This window comes from Diceros bicornis, chromosome 4, assembly GCF_020826845.1.
Source record: "Diceros bicornis minor isolate mBicDic1 chromosome 4, mDicBic1.mat.cur, whole genome shotgun sequence".
NCBI lineage: Eukaryota > Metazoa > Chordata > Mammalia > Perissodactyla > Rhinocerotidae > Diceros > Diceros bicornis.
The window spans coordinates 30,860,995-30,879,213 of NC_080743.1; the positions used below are offsets into that span (position 1 = coordinate 30,860,995).

General features: G+C 39.4%; 1 protein-coding gene and 1 non-coding gene across 2 annotated transcripts in view; one reads left to right on the top strand and one right to left on the bottom strand.

The window, feature by feature from the left end:
* ALG14 (ALG14 UDP-N-acetylglucosaminyltransferase subunit) overlaps positions 1 to 18,219 on the bottom strand; it is an 83,182-nt gene that overhangs the window by 15,412 nt on the left and 49,551 nt on the right. The gene's annotated exons all lie outside the window — the stretch shown is intronic.
* Positions 13,341 to 13,442, top strand: LOC131405062 (U6 spliceosomal RNA). Its single transcript, XR_009219923.1, has one exon. It is a non-coding gene; the product is annotated as a U6 spliceosomal RNA (small nuclear RNA).

The following is an 18,219-nucleotide window of genomic DNA, read 5'->3' on the forward strand; positions in this document are numbered from 1 at the left end:
GCCCTTTAACCTAGCAAGTAGAGAAGTGACTCGATGCTAGTGTTTCTCAGGCCTCCACATCACATTCACCCAGGGGTACTTGTCAAAAGTGTCGATTCTCTCCAAATCAGAATCTCTGGGTCCAGGGCCCAGGAATATGCATTTTAAACAAGCTCCCAGGTGACTGGAGCAAACTAGAGTTTGTAAACCTCTGCTCTAGCCTACAGCAAAGAGGTTGGCAGTCTTAGATGTGGCACTCAGTCTACATTCATTCCTGCAATGGGGTCTGTGTGTAAGGGAGAAAGCAATGGGAGAAGGCGATGTGGGTACTGGTGATCCATCAGAGGCCATTCTCTCTCGTCCTGCTCAAAACCACTTTGGGGACAAGCAGCCCCGCTCAACTCATCTGCAGGAGGTTTTCAGTGAGTGAAGTTCCTAACAGCAGGGAAAACTGCCAGAAATTGAGGAGCTCAGCCAGGACACCCCTCTCTGTTGACTAGACTTAGAGAGTCATCTCTTAGAAAGCCTGTCTCCCTGTGAGGAGTCCTATCTTAAGGACTAGAAGTTAGCTCCTTAATTATTTGTTAATGCTTTCAAAAGGGTTAGTTGATAGCATTCTGAGAATGAGGGCAGGATACAAAGAAGACACCTGAGGGGTGGGAAGACAGAAAGGGACATTAACAGGGAAGTGGCAGGTGACAAGGCAGCATATCCTCTGCCACTCAAAGTCATTAGGGCCAAGGTGCCCCATCCCACCTGTGCTAATAGAGCATCTCTGCAGACGTGGGGAATGGTCTGCCACACGCTGCTTGGCATTATAACTGATCTTTGGCGAGTGGGGTGCTGGACAAGCGGGGCCTCAATGGAGAGGCTCGGTCTGTCAGTAGCACCAGAGTGACTCCTCTCCCAGAGTCATCTCAGCAGCAGGGACAACAGGTTCTAATCCAGCAGGTAATCCGGGAAACATCTTGCTTGACCAAAAGCCAAATTTTGTTAAAGAAGAGATTCTCAGTCACTATGGACAGAATACCAAACCTCCAGGTTTTCTAATTCAAATATGGAGCCCCCCATTTCTTGAAACAATGGTTTCCATCTAACTGTAAATAAGGTAGGGTATTTGAGGCATTGACTGTCCCAGGAAAGGGCAGTGGTGAGGGCATGGACTCCCAACCAGACGGCCGGACTATGAATCCTGGCTCCACCACTTCCTACCTGTGTGACTTTGTGGCTAATTATTTCACCTCTCTGTGCCTCAGTTTCCTCATCTGTAAAACGGGGATCAAGTAGTGCTTTCTGCATAGGGTTTTAGTGAGGATTAAGTGAGGTCAAGTCTGCAAAGCACTTTTTAGAACTCGGCAAGTCTCTTGTGCATATTTGCTGCTGTGATTTTTCTAGTCTCTGTGCCTAGGGCTGCCTCACAGCAAATATCAAAAGACGGGCCTTAGAGCTGAAGGGGGAGCAGAATCCTTGTGTCATCTGTATGGCTGATGTTCCTTCATGATCAACAGTGGCTCTTTGACTGAATTAGTCTTCCCTCCTCCCCCAAACCCTGCTGGGCCACAGTCCAGGCATTTTCTGTTGGGGCAGCAGGTTCTCAGGTCCTCTTTTAATGAGGGAAAAGGAGGTGGGATGACAGAAAAATAAACCCCTATTTTGTGTAGTTCAGTTAACGGAGCAAATAATGTAAACCGAATTATTTACTGGTACGGCCTCCCAGGGCAAGATTGAAAATAAAATTCTGTTAGAGGAACAGTCCACTCTAGGGTATAAAATGGAATTATTTTAACCAGGATTAAATCACACTTCCTGAGTCTGACAGAGCGTTTCCAGGGAGAGTAAGTGCTGTGCAGCCTTTAATGTCACTCGCTCATTGTTGTTCACGACTCCTACCCCCACTGGTTGTCTAACTCCATTCAGCCTCCCCTGCCGGCCCACCGGTTTGAGTCTTTGAAACAGACAGCTGGGTCCGCAAACAAAAGCAGCTCCTTTTGGTTGGGGGAAATGTTGGCAAGGGGAGTTCCAGAGGGGTGGAGCAAGGCACTCACATATGTGACAGGCGCTAACTTTAAATCTGATGTTGATTATAATCAATATGTTAAAATCCATGTTGTAATTCTAATAACTACCACTAGCCCATCACTCTGGGTTGTCTCATCTGTGTGACTTTATTAGGAAATGTATACATAAATTCAATAGCTATGTCCCGAGCAGAAGTGTAGCACAGTATGCTGATTAGCGTAAGGATGCTGCAGTGTCAGGCTATCTGGGTTTGAATCCTGTCTCTGCCACTGAGCAGCCATCAGACTTTGGGCAAGTCCATTTTTGCCTTGTGCCCTTGTTTTTTTATCTGCAAAATGGGGATAAAAAATGCGAGGTAACTAACTCATAGAGTTGTGGTAAGGATTAAATGAGTTAACACGTGTAAGGTGTTATAATGATGCCTGACATTTTTCTGGGCACTGAGTCCTGGGAAGATGAGCAAGCCATCAGGAAGCCATCAATCTAGAAATGTACTGCATTCAGCCCCTATCACGCACTTTGCACAAAACGAGCGCACAACAAACGTCTTCGGGAGACCCAGCAGAAATTGCTGATTCACTGTTGGGTCTCTGGTAGTGCCGGCCAGTTTACCGTTACAAAATACCTCAGGAAAAACAATGCTTTGTACATTGCCTCTACAAGTATGAACAAAATCCTTTTATAACATGTCATTAGTTAAAAACTCCCCGCTCCAAGACTGAGTCTTTAAAAACTATGAAACAGAGGGAAAATCTTTAGTCTTTAAACAGACGGAGAAAATATTTTGTCATAGTTTTATGAAATCACTTATAAAACTTAAAGTGTATGTTCACCACGATCTGCCGAGTAATGCTCTGCTATGAGGGGCACCAAGTGCTGTGTCCAATCCATAAAAACCTTTAGAGAATATATAGATATAGAAAAGTGAGAAAAGAACATCATGGACTGTTCTAAAGCCATAAAATCATTCGCCTTTCTTCCTTCTTCCACTTTGCAAGGGTATTTACTGCTCTTTTCTTATTCACTGTTCTTAGATCCTTGTTTTAAAATCTAAAAGTTCTTGTAACATCCTATAAAAACAGACTACAAGGAGAGAGCCTGTCTCAGGGACTGAATTCCCTCCATCCCAGGCAATTTAAGGTAAAAGAAGAATGCAATTTAAAAAACCCAAAGAAAAGAAAGATATAGTCCACAATATAAAAAACATCCAGCTAAGTATCCAATTAACTACTTCCATTAGATCTGTGTTTTGCAAAAACTGAAATAAGGCTTCATGTGCTTTATGTGAATGGTCAGACATAATCATGCACAAGGCAGGAGAGTCTACGACATCCAGGCATTCTGGAAAGCATGCGGCCCCCAAGTGTCCCCAACACACTGACTTACTTCTTTTCTGCCCTCCTTTTTCCTCCTCTCTCTTTCTCTTTCTCTTTTCGGTCAGTGGAAGGCAAATCTCTGTGTTACACCACACCCTTTAATCTTTAATATTCCAGGGGGTTCCCTCTCTAGCTCCCTCCTGGGGGACTGGTCCAGCCCCTCTTATTGGCCAAGTCTGTCTCTCCTTTGGCTCCAGCTGTCTTTCCCAGGCTGGATTCCCCATGTTAACTCTCTAATTCTGCTGGGAAAGGGCCTCTGGTAGCACTGCCATCTGAAATCTTATTATCTTAACTTTAGGAAACAGCCCTGTTCTCTGATCCATTTCTCTCTTTCCCTCTTCTCACTGAAACCCTGCCAATTCTACTTCTAAAGCCTCTTGAATCTGGGCCTGCTCTTGATCTGCACTACCTGGTGTGGGCCATCTCCCCTCTGACCTGGTTCACCCAGAGCTCCCACCTGCGTTCCCAGCCTCTGTTCACTCTCCACAGTGCTGCTACAGGACTTTTTCCTAAAATACAAATCTCATCATGTTATCAGTTCTCGTCAGTGGCTTCCTGCTGCCCTCAAAATAAAGTCCACGTACCCTGAATTAAAAGTTCCTTCCTAATACTCACTATGTATATTGTTTTTCTTCATCACTGTGGTTTCAGACTTGCCCTGAATTATTTTCTATAGTAATAGGGAAACTCATGAGTATCGTTCAAGTTAATATAACAACAATAAATGTGAGCAATTAAGACATATATTTCTCACGTAATCATACCTGTTTGTAGCCATGTATTATACCTTGGTGACCCTTCAGGTATAACCAGTTTTAAACCAGTTTGCAGTTCTAAAGTAGACCTAATTGTTCCAAATGCTTTCTTTGCCCAAATTAATGAGTTTTGTAACACATAAGCCAGGATCAGAAAAGATTTGGACAATGTGCTTACTGGAAACCAAACACTTTAGGATCAGTATTCCCACTTAAAAAAAAAAAACAGGAGTGAGGAGGGGAAAAATGACCAAATTAGGGTTCAGAACGAGAGGGCAACAATGACAGGTCAGGCCCCTGAATGACCAATTCTACTTCAGGCTGGTCCTGATCAAAGAATGACAGTTAACAGGTGCTTATATTCTTTGTAAAAAGTATCTCATTTCATTTTAGTCTCCACAGCCACAACAAGGGAGGGGTACGATTATTCATATTACAGGTGAGGAAACAGACTAGCAATATTTATTTTGCTTACTATAGTAATCACTGATTAAGTATAAAGGAATACTCAACCCTCCTGTTTCCCTGGAGGGAAGGGAATCTCCAGGTCCCAGGAGAGAACAGTGAAGTTTCTTCTCAGTCTTCTCACTCAACGCTTCCCCAGGGAGGAGCAGTGGCTGCCTGATCAGTGAGTTTAGGAGAACAGACTGAGGATGCTCAGCTCAGCCAGGCCCCACGGGCTTCTCCACTCTCCTTTTTTCAGCTTGTGTGTCTTCAACATGCATCTGTCCTCTGTACCTTGGCTTGTGTGCTGAATGGAGAAGAAGAGAGGCAGGCTGCAGCCTAATTTAGGGGACAAGTATTAGTAACCGAAGGTGGCTGCCTGGATAAGCCACATCCTCCAATCTGGCTTTTATCAGCTGATAAAGCTAATATTTTGATTTCCATGTCTTATTTCTCAATTGGTTGCGAACATAAGAGGAGAAGACAGAGGGCTATTAACCAGCTCCCTCAAAGCCAAATACAAGGCACATAATAGGCACTTGATAAATATCTGTTAAATGAATGAATTTGTCCATGGCCACAGAGTTAATCTCTGCTCAGCAGAGTAGAGACTTGAATCCACGTCTGACAGAAAAGCTTATGGTTTTCTAAAATTCCACTTCAGTGCTTCTTGTAGAATGTTCTATTTCCAGGCTTTAATTTACACTTCAGTATGGCTGCCAGGAAAGGGGAAACACTGGTTGGTGTAGGCATTAACTACCTCACATGTGCGCCTAAGACCTTAGCTGATAATCTGTTCGTCCAAGGCAGTGATTAGGAACGAGTTCAGCATGTCTGTTTGCTGTCGGCTATATCGTGGGCCAATCCTGACTGAGCCCTCTGGGTACACGAAGAGGGACCTGGAAGATGTGAGAAGCAGCGGAGGTGGCACCGGCAGTGCGTGTCACAGACTGGGGAGGAAAAAGGCAGGCAGCCAAGCACGAAGCAGGATGCAGACAAAAGGGGCAGGGCAAAGGGCTGGGGACCAAGAGGAGGATGAAGGCCCAATATGGATTTAGGGGGTTTGGGAGATGGAGAGGAGGCAAGGGAAGGAAGAATAAACATAAAACTCCCAGAAGAACAAAAGGCTGCAGAGATGGGAAATAAAAATAAAGAATATAAAAGGGAGGCCGGCCCCCTGGCGTAGTGGTTGGGTGCGCACGCTCCGCTGCTGGCGGCCTGGGGTTCGGATCCCAGGCGCGCACCGACGCGCCGCTTGTTGGGCCATGCTGTGACGGCGTCCCATGTAGGGTGGAGGAGGATGGGCACGGATGTTGGCTCAGAGCCAGTCTTCCCTCAGCAAAAGGAGAGGAGGATTGGCATGGATGTTGGCTCAGGGCTGATCTTCCTCGTGCACACACACACACTAAATAAATAAATAAATATTAAAAAAAAAAAGAATATAAAGGGGAGACAGATAAAAGAACAGGAGTAAATTACTTGCTATGAAAATAGTCACAAACTGATTTTCCATTTCACGTCAAGATGATGAGAAGCGAGAGCTGACCTGTGTGCCAGTAGCCTTCAGGAACTAAGAAATAAAACAGCCAGGTTGGAAATAGTTTCAGGAGCCAGAAGATGACAAGATTCCTCCAGCAGGCAAAAGTGAAATTAAAGTAATGACAGCATCTACTACCCCTTCTCCCCTCCATCCCCCTCCAGGCACAAAAGACTGGCTGGCAACCAGTGTGAGCTCAGCGGGGACCCTGCTCTGACTGAGCTAATACTAGAGTTGCTTTTTCAGAGTATCTGGTGGAATTCAGGATTGTGTGTTCACAAACACCATATAAAAACAGGGCCGTCTTGGCCTTCCAAGCAGTTTTTTCCCTCTGTTTAAAGGCCGGGCTTAGTGTTTTTCCCTCTCACTAGAGCTGCACACAAAGAAATCTCTGACACACTGCACCCACTGCAGATGAAAGCACTTGAGTGTGAGTGAAAGCAACAATGTTCAGGGTGACATTTACTAGCTGCAAACAGTGAAATCAGAGCGCTCCAGTTCACGGAGATTAAATGTCAGGCTTTAAACATTTAGCAGAGTATTGGCTATGGAAGTTTTTAAAATTTAGGATTTAGTTTTATATTGCAAACAGCACTTAAGACATAGAAAAGAAAGACTTCTTAAAGCAGAGAAACAATTGAGCCATAAGCTGAATAAGAATATATATTTTTAACTGAAGGTGAGACACATGCAGGACAGTTCCTGAGTTGAGCTCAACAAAACCAGTGGTGTGCGCTGCTCGTCACCATTCCAGATTAACAAGAGAAAGGTGACATTCCCCGCACTTCACATTTCAGAAGAAACAAGTCAAAATCCAAAACACAGGAGTTTCTAGGCACATATTTTCCACAGTGGGTGTGGATTTTACAAGCCAAAGGGTTTTTACATTACCATTTCAGAAAGAATGCTTATTAATGCATCTAAAAAAGTTAGAGGGGAAAACAGATTCACGTTTTTCTTTTAGGAATATTTTCCATGGATAAATTTATTCATGACAAAATTGGCTATAACTGGCAAATATAACATGCGTTTTTGTGACTAAATAATAAAATATCACAATTTGACAATATCAGCAGTCCTTCCTTCATTCAAAACAGCTAGTAAGCACTTTCTCTATTACGCTGACTACGAGGTGCAGGATAGATATACAGCAAACGATAATGATTAATACTTCAAGCTTGGTTTTAAACACTGTATAAGCATTATATTAGCTCCATTTTACAGATAAGAAAACGGAGGCTTCAAGAGATTAAGGACTTTGCCCAAGACCACAGGACTGCTAAATCATATGGGATGCAAACTCTAGCGACTGATTCCAAATTCAACTCAAGGAACTGACAGTCTGGCAGAGACCACAGGCATGTGAACAAATAAAGTTTAATGCAGAAAATGCCACAAGGACGTGAACAGAGACACAGACTGAGTAATGCTGTCTCAGTCTCAGACCTGAGAAGGAGACATTTAAGCTGGGTCTTGATGCATGAGGAGGAGTTTTTCCAGGTGAAAAAGCTAACAATTACTCTAGGCACAGGGAGCTATACTACCAAAGCAGAGAGGGCTGGGCATGTCTGTGGAAGGGTCAGAGTTCACTGTGTATTTGAAGGAGGGAGCATGGAGGCCAGGAAACAAGGCTATTCAATAGCCCGGATGAAGATAGAAAGGGAGGCTGGAGCAGGGGAAAGGAGAGGACGCCAGAGCTAGGAAAGGCAGAAGCAATATGGTCTGGTGACCTACTGGATGTGCGCAGTGAGGCACATAAACCCATAGTTGCCAGCTTTTTAGACTATTATAAAGACTGAGAATGAAGGAGGTAAGACAGATTGGGGAAGAGTGTGGGTAGAGAAGAGGAAGCTGATACCTTCGTTCAGTTTTAGAAAAGCTGAGTTACAAATACTTGAGGGATATCTGGGCATACTCTGTACTGCACTCTCTACTTCAACAAACACTGAGTGCCTTTCATACCAGGTACCAAGGAAGTTAAAAGGGGACAAAACTGGGTCTTGCCTTCCCAGAGTTCATGTACTATATAGTCTGGTTCTGAATGGTGGCAACATATCGGGGAACTAAGAGGACCATTTCTAGTTGTTATAGTGACTGAGGGGTGCTTTTTGCACTTAGTGGACAGGTGCCACGGATATAGACATTCTGCAATATCTGGGACTGTTTAATACAACAATTTTATGTTCTAGACAACTATTTTATGTTCCACTGGACATTCACATGGGTGGTAATCTGTTTATAATCATCTGATCTTAGAACCTAATTCTGTTTTACATAGAAAGACAAAATATTTTTTTGCATGTTTTATATATACACTGAATTTTTCCAAACAGAACTACCATGGAAATTGAAGGAAGACTGTACTTTGTTTTGTTTGGACCTTTACCAAGAGCTGTTCACCATTTAGGAAAATTATATCACGAGTTGGGGGAGATGAAAAAGTTCTGGAGATGGAGGGTGGTGACAGCTGCACAACAATGTGAATGTATTTAATGCCACAGAACTGTACACTTAAAAATGGTTAAAATGGTAAATTTTGTTATACATATTCTAAAATAAAAAAGTTATAAATTGGAAAAAAAAGAAAAAGAAAATTATAACACGGGAGCAAACCCACTCACAGTGTTTGAGTTACCAATACAATGCCTGCACATCAGCCTGCATTGTAGCCATCTTAATCATGGAGATTCCACACTCCAAGTCTATCTATTTGACTGAGTCTTCTGGTGTGGTCATGCCTGGAGATAATGTAAGACACATAATTTGATTACAAATTACTTTCTTTTTACTTCTCCTTTTTATTACAAACTAAGGCATTAATTGCAATTTGGAATTATGTGCTGCATAGGTAGGTTATATTAACTATGAATTTCATTTCAGGAGAGGAAAGGGCATATTATAAAATATTTGTTATAAAAAGAATACATTAGGTTGAAAGTGTTGAGAATTACTAGTGAGATAGTAGATATACACATACAGACAGATATATAAATGGAACTAAAATACAAGGGATACCCTGGAAACACCTCAGAGAGTTCAAAGTACATACAAGGGAGAAGAAGGGAAAGAGATGCTACTGGCCCTGGGAGACCTGGGAAGCTCATGGAGGAAGGATGTGAGCAGGTGCTGACTAACGTCCTCTGTTAGAATAACTCCAGAGATGTGGGGCTTGGGATCTGCCTCCAATGATGTCTATTTCTTTTGGGGTGGCTTTGATTTTTTATCAAGTTCTTTTCGATGTTCTTCCTGTATCTCCCTCACAATGGCCCTTGTTCTAGGAGGCTCCAGGGGGCAGAGCATGATGAATCCCTAGCCTATGTAGTGTCTCTTTCAGAATCTGAAAACTGTGGTGTCTGTAATACTTTCTGGTTAATCTTCTCTTCTTTAGGCTAAATCTCCCTCCTTTCTCTGACTGTTTCTCATATAACTTGGTTTCATATTCCCTCACCATCTGGGTCATTCTCCTCTGAACATGCTCCAATTTGTCAGTCGCCCTTTAAAAGTGTGGTGCCTAGAACTGAATGTGGTTTCTACAGCTGAAATATATAACTATATTTCCTAATATCCCCCAAACGGGAAAATGTTATGGCTCCACATAGTGAGGCCAGGATGAGGGAGGCAGCAGTGCGGGGGGAGAGCTGTCTTAATGATTACTACATTGCCAGTATTGAAAAATTTTCCTTTTTTTTTGTTTAAGCAAGCTAAATCTGAATTTTTAATACTTGCAACTAGAGGTCTGATCTCAAAGAGTTTTTTTTCCCCTAGTTTGTTTTGTTTTGAAGATTACACGAAAATGTGGGTCTGGCTAATAAACACTAACAATTATTTTTATTTGCTGACAGCATCTGTTTACCACCATCCTATAGTCATTTCTTGTCTGAAGACATTTTTCTCTTAACAGACTGGTCCCTGCCCATGTCCCAAGTCAAACTAACCAAGATTGGCAGGTATATAACCCTTTTCAGGAGCTTGGCCTGTAAACTGGAATTAGCATTCCTGCCTTAAGCTTGGATCTGGTGTGTGTGTGGAAAGCCCCTGCATTCCTGTGTGTCTAGTGAACCTCAGCTGGAGCCCCACCATGCATAATTCCATCTAGGCTCCTGATTTTTCACCCCATTTTGGCTGAGATTAAAATCCTGCAATAACCTGACTGTCTCTTGCCAACATGCTGTCCCCTAGGCCGAAACAGTACCAGTTCATGTCCTCATTCCTAGATGCTAAGGACTCTTGAGCCACAGTGACACCATCCACTGGTTTAAACCTTTGGAAGCTATAGCAGAACTCTGCAAAAGGACACCACTCTGGCATGAATACTAGCTTGCTATCCTCCATGAATGCTAGCTTGCTATCCTCCATGAATGCAATGACTTTAATGAACTGACCAACAAATAAGGGACAGGTTAGCCTTAGAAGTCTAAGCACTTTGTGTCACATCTGCTGGCTGTCCAAGTTCTAACATGCTTTTGCAGCTAAACAGACCGGCTCAAACTACATGAAAGCAGGGATATTTGTCTGTTTTGTTAAAGTATCCTAAGCCTTTAGAACAGTGCTTAGGACACAACAGACACTCAACAAAGATTCATTGAACGAGTTAATGAAATGACCTGGTATGGTAGACGTCTATCTTTGTTTTGCCCAGAATTCCCTTCTTTTGAGAATTGCTTCTTCCCTATTCCATGTTATTCTGATGGGGCTGCCAATCATGACACTGAACAAGCTAGCAAATCGAGTCATGAGCTCATTCATCTGCATGTCCCTAGCTCCTAGATTCCCTACAGCTAAGCAGGTATCTGCACTCCTTCTTACTTCTGGAGAATCTGAGGCATAATGTCATGAGGTTTGATGAATGTGGGTGGTATATGCAGGTAGATCGTTCAGAGGCTAAACTTTATGTAAATGTCCATCACAAAACCCAAGCCAACAGGATGAAATGAACCTCCAGTGATCATAAGCTTATGTTTCTAATGTTATGGACCTTCATAACTAATCAAATACCAGTATCAGAATTTATCTTATTCACATTCAAATAAATTTGAGAGGAAACTTTTTCAAATTTCTAATGATAGATGACATACAATTTTTATAATGTCAGCTTTACTATGATAACGCTATTTAAGGCTTCTCAGAAAAAATTTAATCTGTGAAATATGAAAAAAACTACATATTGAATTAAAAAGATCCAATAAATGGGGGCAGGGGCAGGAGAGCTATGGTTGTATAAGGCTTTTTAAAAATTGTGGTAAAACATACATAACAAAATTTACCCTTTTAACTATTTTTAAGTGTACAATTCAGTGGCATTAAGTACATTTACAATGTTGTGCAACCATCACCACTAACCATCTCTAGAACTTTTTCATCATACAAATAAAAACTCTGTTATAAACCAATAAAAAAAAAAAAAAAAAAAACTCTGTACCTATTAAATGATAACTTCCCATTACCCCCTCTTCCCAGCCCCTGGTAATCTCTAGTCTACTTTCTGTCTCTATGAATTTGCCTATTCTAGATACCTCATATAACTGGAATTATACAATTATTTGTCCTTTTTTGTCTGGCTTATTTCATTTAGCAGTGTATCAGTATTTCATTCTTTTTTATGGCTGAATAATATTCCATCATATGTATACACAACATTTCGCTATCCATTCATCTGTTAATGGACATGTGGGTTGTTTTGACCTTTTGGCTTTTGTGCTATGAAGACTGTTGTACAAATATCTGTTTGAGTCCCTGCTTTCAATTATTTGGGATACACCTAGGAGAGAAATTGGTGGATCATATGGTAATTCTATGTTTCTTTTTTCTTTTAAAGATGACTTATAAAATAAAAATTTATTTATTTAGGAACTATATACAGCAATAAGTAAGTTATTCCTGTATATAGTTCACACATTATTACCAGAGACAGAGAGACTGCTGTAGTAAATAGAACAGAGGATACATCACTTCCTTGTGCTGAAGGAGGGAGGAATTTCTAAGTAACTACAGATCCTCAAGAAAGTAAGAGGTCAAAATAATTGCAACTTGCTAAAATGCAAACACCAGGAGTTTTACAAACATGAAATACAGTCTTCTTTAGAAAACTCAAACTTTCATTTAGAAATATAATAAGAATGAATGAATCCCATTATGTGATCATATAATTGTAGTCTCTATACGCAAAATAACTGATCAGTACTATTCTAAAGTGTAAAGGCTATGCAAGACAAGGAAAGACTGAAGAAACATCACAGATCAGAGGAGACTAAGGAGAGCTGGTAACTAACTGCAATGTGGGATCCTGAATTGGATGTGGAACAGAAAAAGGACAATGGTGGAAAAACTGGTAAAATACAAATAAAGGCTGTAATTCAGTTAATAGTATGGTACCAGTGTTAATATCTTGGTTTTGTGTACTATGGTTATATAAGATGTTAACACTAACGGAAACTGGATGAATGTTATTCAGGAATTCTCTACTATTTTTGCAACTTTTCTGTAAGTTTAAAATGATTCCCAAATAAAAATCTAAAAAGAATTACAGTCTCTGGACTTTAATGAGCAACTGAAATTGTTAAGCTAGATAATCAGAAAGAGCAGTAATTGTTTGAAGTTATAAATCTGATCCTTGAATGAGACTTCAGCATTCAAAAAGAGGAAAAAATATAATAATTTTATAGTTAGTGCCTCTAATAACAAATTCTCTCTTGTGCCCTCACTGCCATCCTGGTTTTACATTTCTTCCTTCTAGATCCACACTCCCAAAGCTTTTAACTCTATCTTCTGGAACAGACTTTACATAGGAAGGCTCTCCCTAACATTTATATTTTCTCAAATCATCATCTCCTTTAACTGTTGCCAAATCAATGTTTAAAGTCCAGATTGTTCTCTGAACTTTGACAGTACATCCAGTAGCCTACTGGACAACCCCACTTCCAAAGGCAGCTGAAGTCCAGCATGTATCTAAAGCTAAACATTCATTTCACTCATCTACCCAAGTAAGAAACATAGAACTCAGCCTAGACTTTTCCTCAATCACCTCCACTCTCTGCTCCTAAGCAGTATATGGTCTATATTGTAGTATAACATTCAATGTATTCCATTCACTAAAGTATAAAGTTGAAATCCAGCCATCTTTATCATCGATAGACAGTTAAGTTGTACCCTAAAAAAGCCAAAAGAGATTGTAGAAATTGGTTATTGGGGTAAATTCGGGACATTTTCAACGGTGAAAATGTCTCTTCTTTTGTCTTTGACAGTACATATACTAAAATTGGAATGACACAGAAAAGATTAATATGGCTACTGTGTGAGGATGACATGCAAATTCATGAAGCATTCCATATTTTTAAGAAATTATACCAATTCTCTACAATCTTTTTCAGAGGATAGAAGTAGAGGGATACTTCCTAAGTCATTCTATAAGGCCACAATTACCTGGCCTGGTAATTAGTTTTGGTGCTAATACCAAAACCAGACAAAGACTAAAAGAAAAGAAAACTACAGACCTATATCTCTAATGAACATAGATTTAAAAATCCTCAACAAGATATTAGCAAATTTAATCCAACAATGTTTAAAAATAATTATACACTACAATCAAGTGAGATTTATCCCATGTATGAGAGGCTAGTTCCACATTCGAACATCAATTCATGTAATCTATCACATCAACAGGCTAAAGAAGAAAAATCATGTGATCATATCAATGGATGGAGAAAAAGCACTTGACAAAATTCAACATCCATTTATAATAAAAACCTCTTAGCAAACTAGGAATAGGGGAGAACTTCTTCAATTTTATAAAGAATATCTACAAAAAACCCTACAGCTAACGTCATACTTCCTTGTGAGAAACTAGAAGCTTCCCCACTAAGATCAGGAACAAGGCAGGGATATCCCCTTTTATCACTATTTTTTAACATTGTACTAGAAGTCCTAGCTAAAGTAATAAGATAAGAAAAGGAAATAAAGGTGTACTGATTGGGAAGGAAAAAATAAAACTGTCTTTGTTTGCAGATGGCATGATTGTCTACATAGAAAATCTGAAAAGAATTGACCAAAAAATTCCTAGAATAAGTGATTATAACAAAGTTATAGGATACAAGGTTAATACAAACAAGTCAGTTACTTTCCTATTGAACAATTGGAATTTGAAATTAAAAACACATTACCATTTACATTAGCACCCCAAACAATGGACTGCTTAGGTATAAATCTAACAAAATATGTACAAGATCCACATGAGGAAAACTAGGAAATTCTTATGAACAAAATCAAAGAGGAACTAAATAAATGAGGAGAGCTTTCATGTTCATGGATAGGAAGACTCAATATTGTCAAGATGTCAGTTCTTCCCAATTTGATCCACAGATTCAACTGCAATCCCAGTAAAAATCCCAGCAAGCTATTTTGTGGATACTGACAAACTGATTTCAAAGCTTATATAGAGAGGTAAAAAACACAGAATAGCCAATGTAATATTGAAAAAGAACAACAAAGTTGGAGGACTGACACTATCTGACTTCAAGACTTACTATAAAGCTTTAGTAATCAAGACACTGTGGTACTGCTGAAAAGAATAGACAAATGGATCAAAAGAACAGAATAGAGAGCCAGAAATACAGTCACATAAATACAGTCAACTGATATTTGACAAAAGAGCAAAGGCAACACAATAGAGCAAAGATAACCTTTTCAATAAATGTTCCTAGAACAAGTGAACATCCACAGGCAAAAAATGAATCTAGACACAAACCTTACACCTTTCACAAAAACTAACCCAAAATGGATCACAAACCTAAATGTAAATTGCAAAACTATGAAATTCCTAGAAGATAACACAGGAAAAAATCTAGATTACCCTGGGTTTGGTGACAACTTTTTAGATACAACACCAAAGGCATGATCCATGAAAGAAATAACTGACAAACTGGACTTCATTAAAATAAAAACAACTCTGCTCTTCAATAGACATTGTCAAGAGAATGAAAAGACAAGGCGAGAAAATATTTGCAAAAGACCTATTTGATAAAGGACTGTTATCCGAAATATACAAAGAACTTTTAAAACTCAACAATAAGAAAAAGAACAAACCAATTAAGAAATGGGCCAAAGATCTTAACAGACACTTCATTAAAGAATATATACATACAGATGGAAAATAAACATATGAAAAGATGTCCCACATCATATGTCATTAGGGAAATGCAAATTAAAACAACAATGAGATATCCGCACACACCCATAAGAATGGCCAAAATCTAGAACACTGACACCACCAAGTGCTGACGAAGACGTAGAGCAATAAGAACTCTCATTCACTGCTGGTGGCAATGCAAAATGGTACAGCCACTTTGGAATGCAGTTTGGTGGTTTCCAACAAAACTAAACATACTCTTACCAAACGATCCAGCAATTGCAGTTCTTGGTATTTACCCAAGGAATCAAAAACTCATATCCACACAAAAATCTGCATACAGATGTTTACAGCAACTTTATTTATAACTGCCAAAATTTGGAAGCAATCAAGATGTCCTTCAGCAGGTGAATGTATAACTAAACTGTGGTACATCCAGACAATGGAATATTATTCAGCACTAGAAAGAAAAAAGCTATTAAACCATGAAAAGACATGAAGGAACCTTAAATGCATATTACTAAGTGAAAGAAGCCAATCTGAAAAGGCTACATACTGTATGATTGCAATTATATGACATTCTGGAAAAGGCAAAACTATGGAGATAGTGAAAAGAACAGTGGTTGCCAGGGGTTGAGGGGAGGGAGGGATGAATAAGCAGAGCATAGAGGATGTTTAAGGCAGTGAAACTATTCTGTGTGATACTATAATGGTGGATACATGTCATTATACATTTGTCAAAACCTATAGAATGTACAACATGAGGAGTAAACAATAATGTAAACTATGGACTTTGGGTGATAATGATGTATCCATGTAGGTTCATCAATCGTAAGAAATGTACCACTCTGGTGGGGGATGTTGATAATGGGGGAAGCTATGCATGTGTGGTGGCAGAGGGTATTTAGGAAATCTCTGTCCCTTCTGTTGAATTTTGCTATAAACCCAAAACTGCTCAAAAAAAAAAAATCTATTAAAAAAAAGTGAGAGAAACAACAAGCTACTGTATACTGATATTTCTATTAGCCATGTAAGTACTTATTTGTGTATTATGGATTTAGAAAATACCACAAGGATGAGTTAGTTCTTTTTGCCATTCCTAAGTTCCACAAAGAGAAGACAGTCCTTGTTAACTCGAAGGGAAAAAATATCAGAGCATCATTCCATATTTAGTGAAAAGTCCTACAAATTTAGAAGATAAAATTCCAATTCCAACAGCGCCTAGCAGAAATAAAAACACGTAATATTTTTCATTGTATTAAACAAAGAACTGGATGAAGTCAGAGGAATTGTTCTGATCATATATTTAGAATACTGTGTGCTCATCTGGTCACACTATGATCAGAAAGCCAACTCAGAAAATAACGAGGAATGGTGGGGGTATCTAAATTAGCCTAGAAACGTGAAGACCCCAATTACCTCCATATAAAATAGGATTAAGATTCTATATTATTCCTTGTTATTGAAATTCAAAAACTAAATTTGATTAAGTGTTTTAGTCTTCACTTTTAACAAGTAAAAGTGATAAAAAATGAAAACATATAACCAAATTTAATTATTGTTTCATAATACGAATTCATGTAAACATTATTTAGATCTTCTGGTAAATGTCATGGCAACCCAAAATCTCTAGTTTAGGGAAATAACAGTATCCAACTTGGTCAGAAGTGGAGTTGGACCTAAACTTTTATGAACTATTTTACAGCTGTTTTGTCTTATTAGAGCAAGCTACCATGTTATTGTAGTAGAGCCCAGCAGGATTTTGCCGTTCATTAAGTAATAATTAGTTCTCCATATTTGTTACTAAGAAATACAAATGCCAGATTTGATGGTCACCAAGGCTGTGTTAGCAGAGTTAGGGAAACTTCTGAGGTACCTCTAATTAGGCAGTACTCTGCAAGCTAGTCACATACTTCATCATCATATACTGGGTGCCCCCTTGTGAACATCTATGCTCCAGGGCCAACAGGGCCAGTAGCCCTGCTTTGGAATTTCCTAGTACACCACTTTAGAATCAGTGAATCAAAGACCCTTAAAGCTGGAACAACCTTAAAGATCAAAAGTGATATCACGGGAAAAAGTATAACCTGGGAAGACGTTGTTCAACCCTTTCTTGCGTTTGCGCTGTTCATTAAACAAAAAAACACAACATACAAAAAACAATCCAGAAGAATCTTTTCCTCTCATTACAAATATTAGAGTTGCTATATATGAATAAATATAGAATTGTCTCATTTTTTCAGTGCAGGATAAATAACAGGTAGTATTTTCACTTGACCAAACACTACTGTTTATTCACAATTTATCCTAATCCTCCATTTCTTTTGATGGAAGTAAGTTTCCTGTGCTTTATAATAAAAATACAGCAACCAGAACCTGATGTACAGTGTTTTGCCAACAACTAAAACAAACAATCCCCCAAATCTGCACTGGCTATGTAGACAAAAGAAATCAAACAAATACTTCAGAGTTCCAAAACTAATTTATTGCTCTAATGGGGACTAGACTTCAACCTGGGTATTATACTGTTTTCGGGTCCTCAGTGAGACAAAATGCTTCAGCATACATTTTTAGCCACGAGTTATTTTTATTTTAATAGTATTGCCTTTAAGCGACTGTTCCTTAAAAAAACAAAACAAAAAACCCTCCAGCATTTCTAACTTTATGATTCTCTAATTTAATTATGCAATTCAATTACGAAGCAATGGTTTGGTTTACTTTACCCAACTTTTATCATTTTGTGTTTAGAATCATTCTCCGAAATCTAAATTGGCTGATTACCGAACAAGTTCTAATTACTCCCCAGAGACTGCGGAAGCCTGGGCTTTTAGCTTTGTTTGCTGTTTGCCTGGGAAACAGGCTTCTTCTTGTAGCGCCTGATCTGTTATTGATTTAAAAACTGACCTAAAGGGCTATTTGTTCTGGGCTCTTTGAAGTGCATTTGCTGCTCCTGCCTTCTGGAACTATACTGTCAGACATCTTGAACCC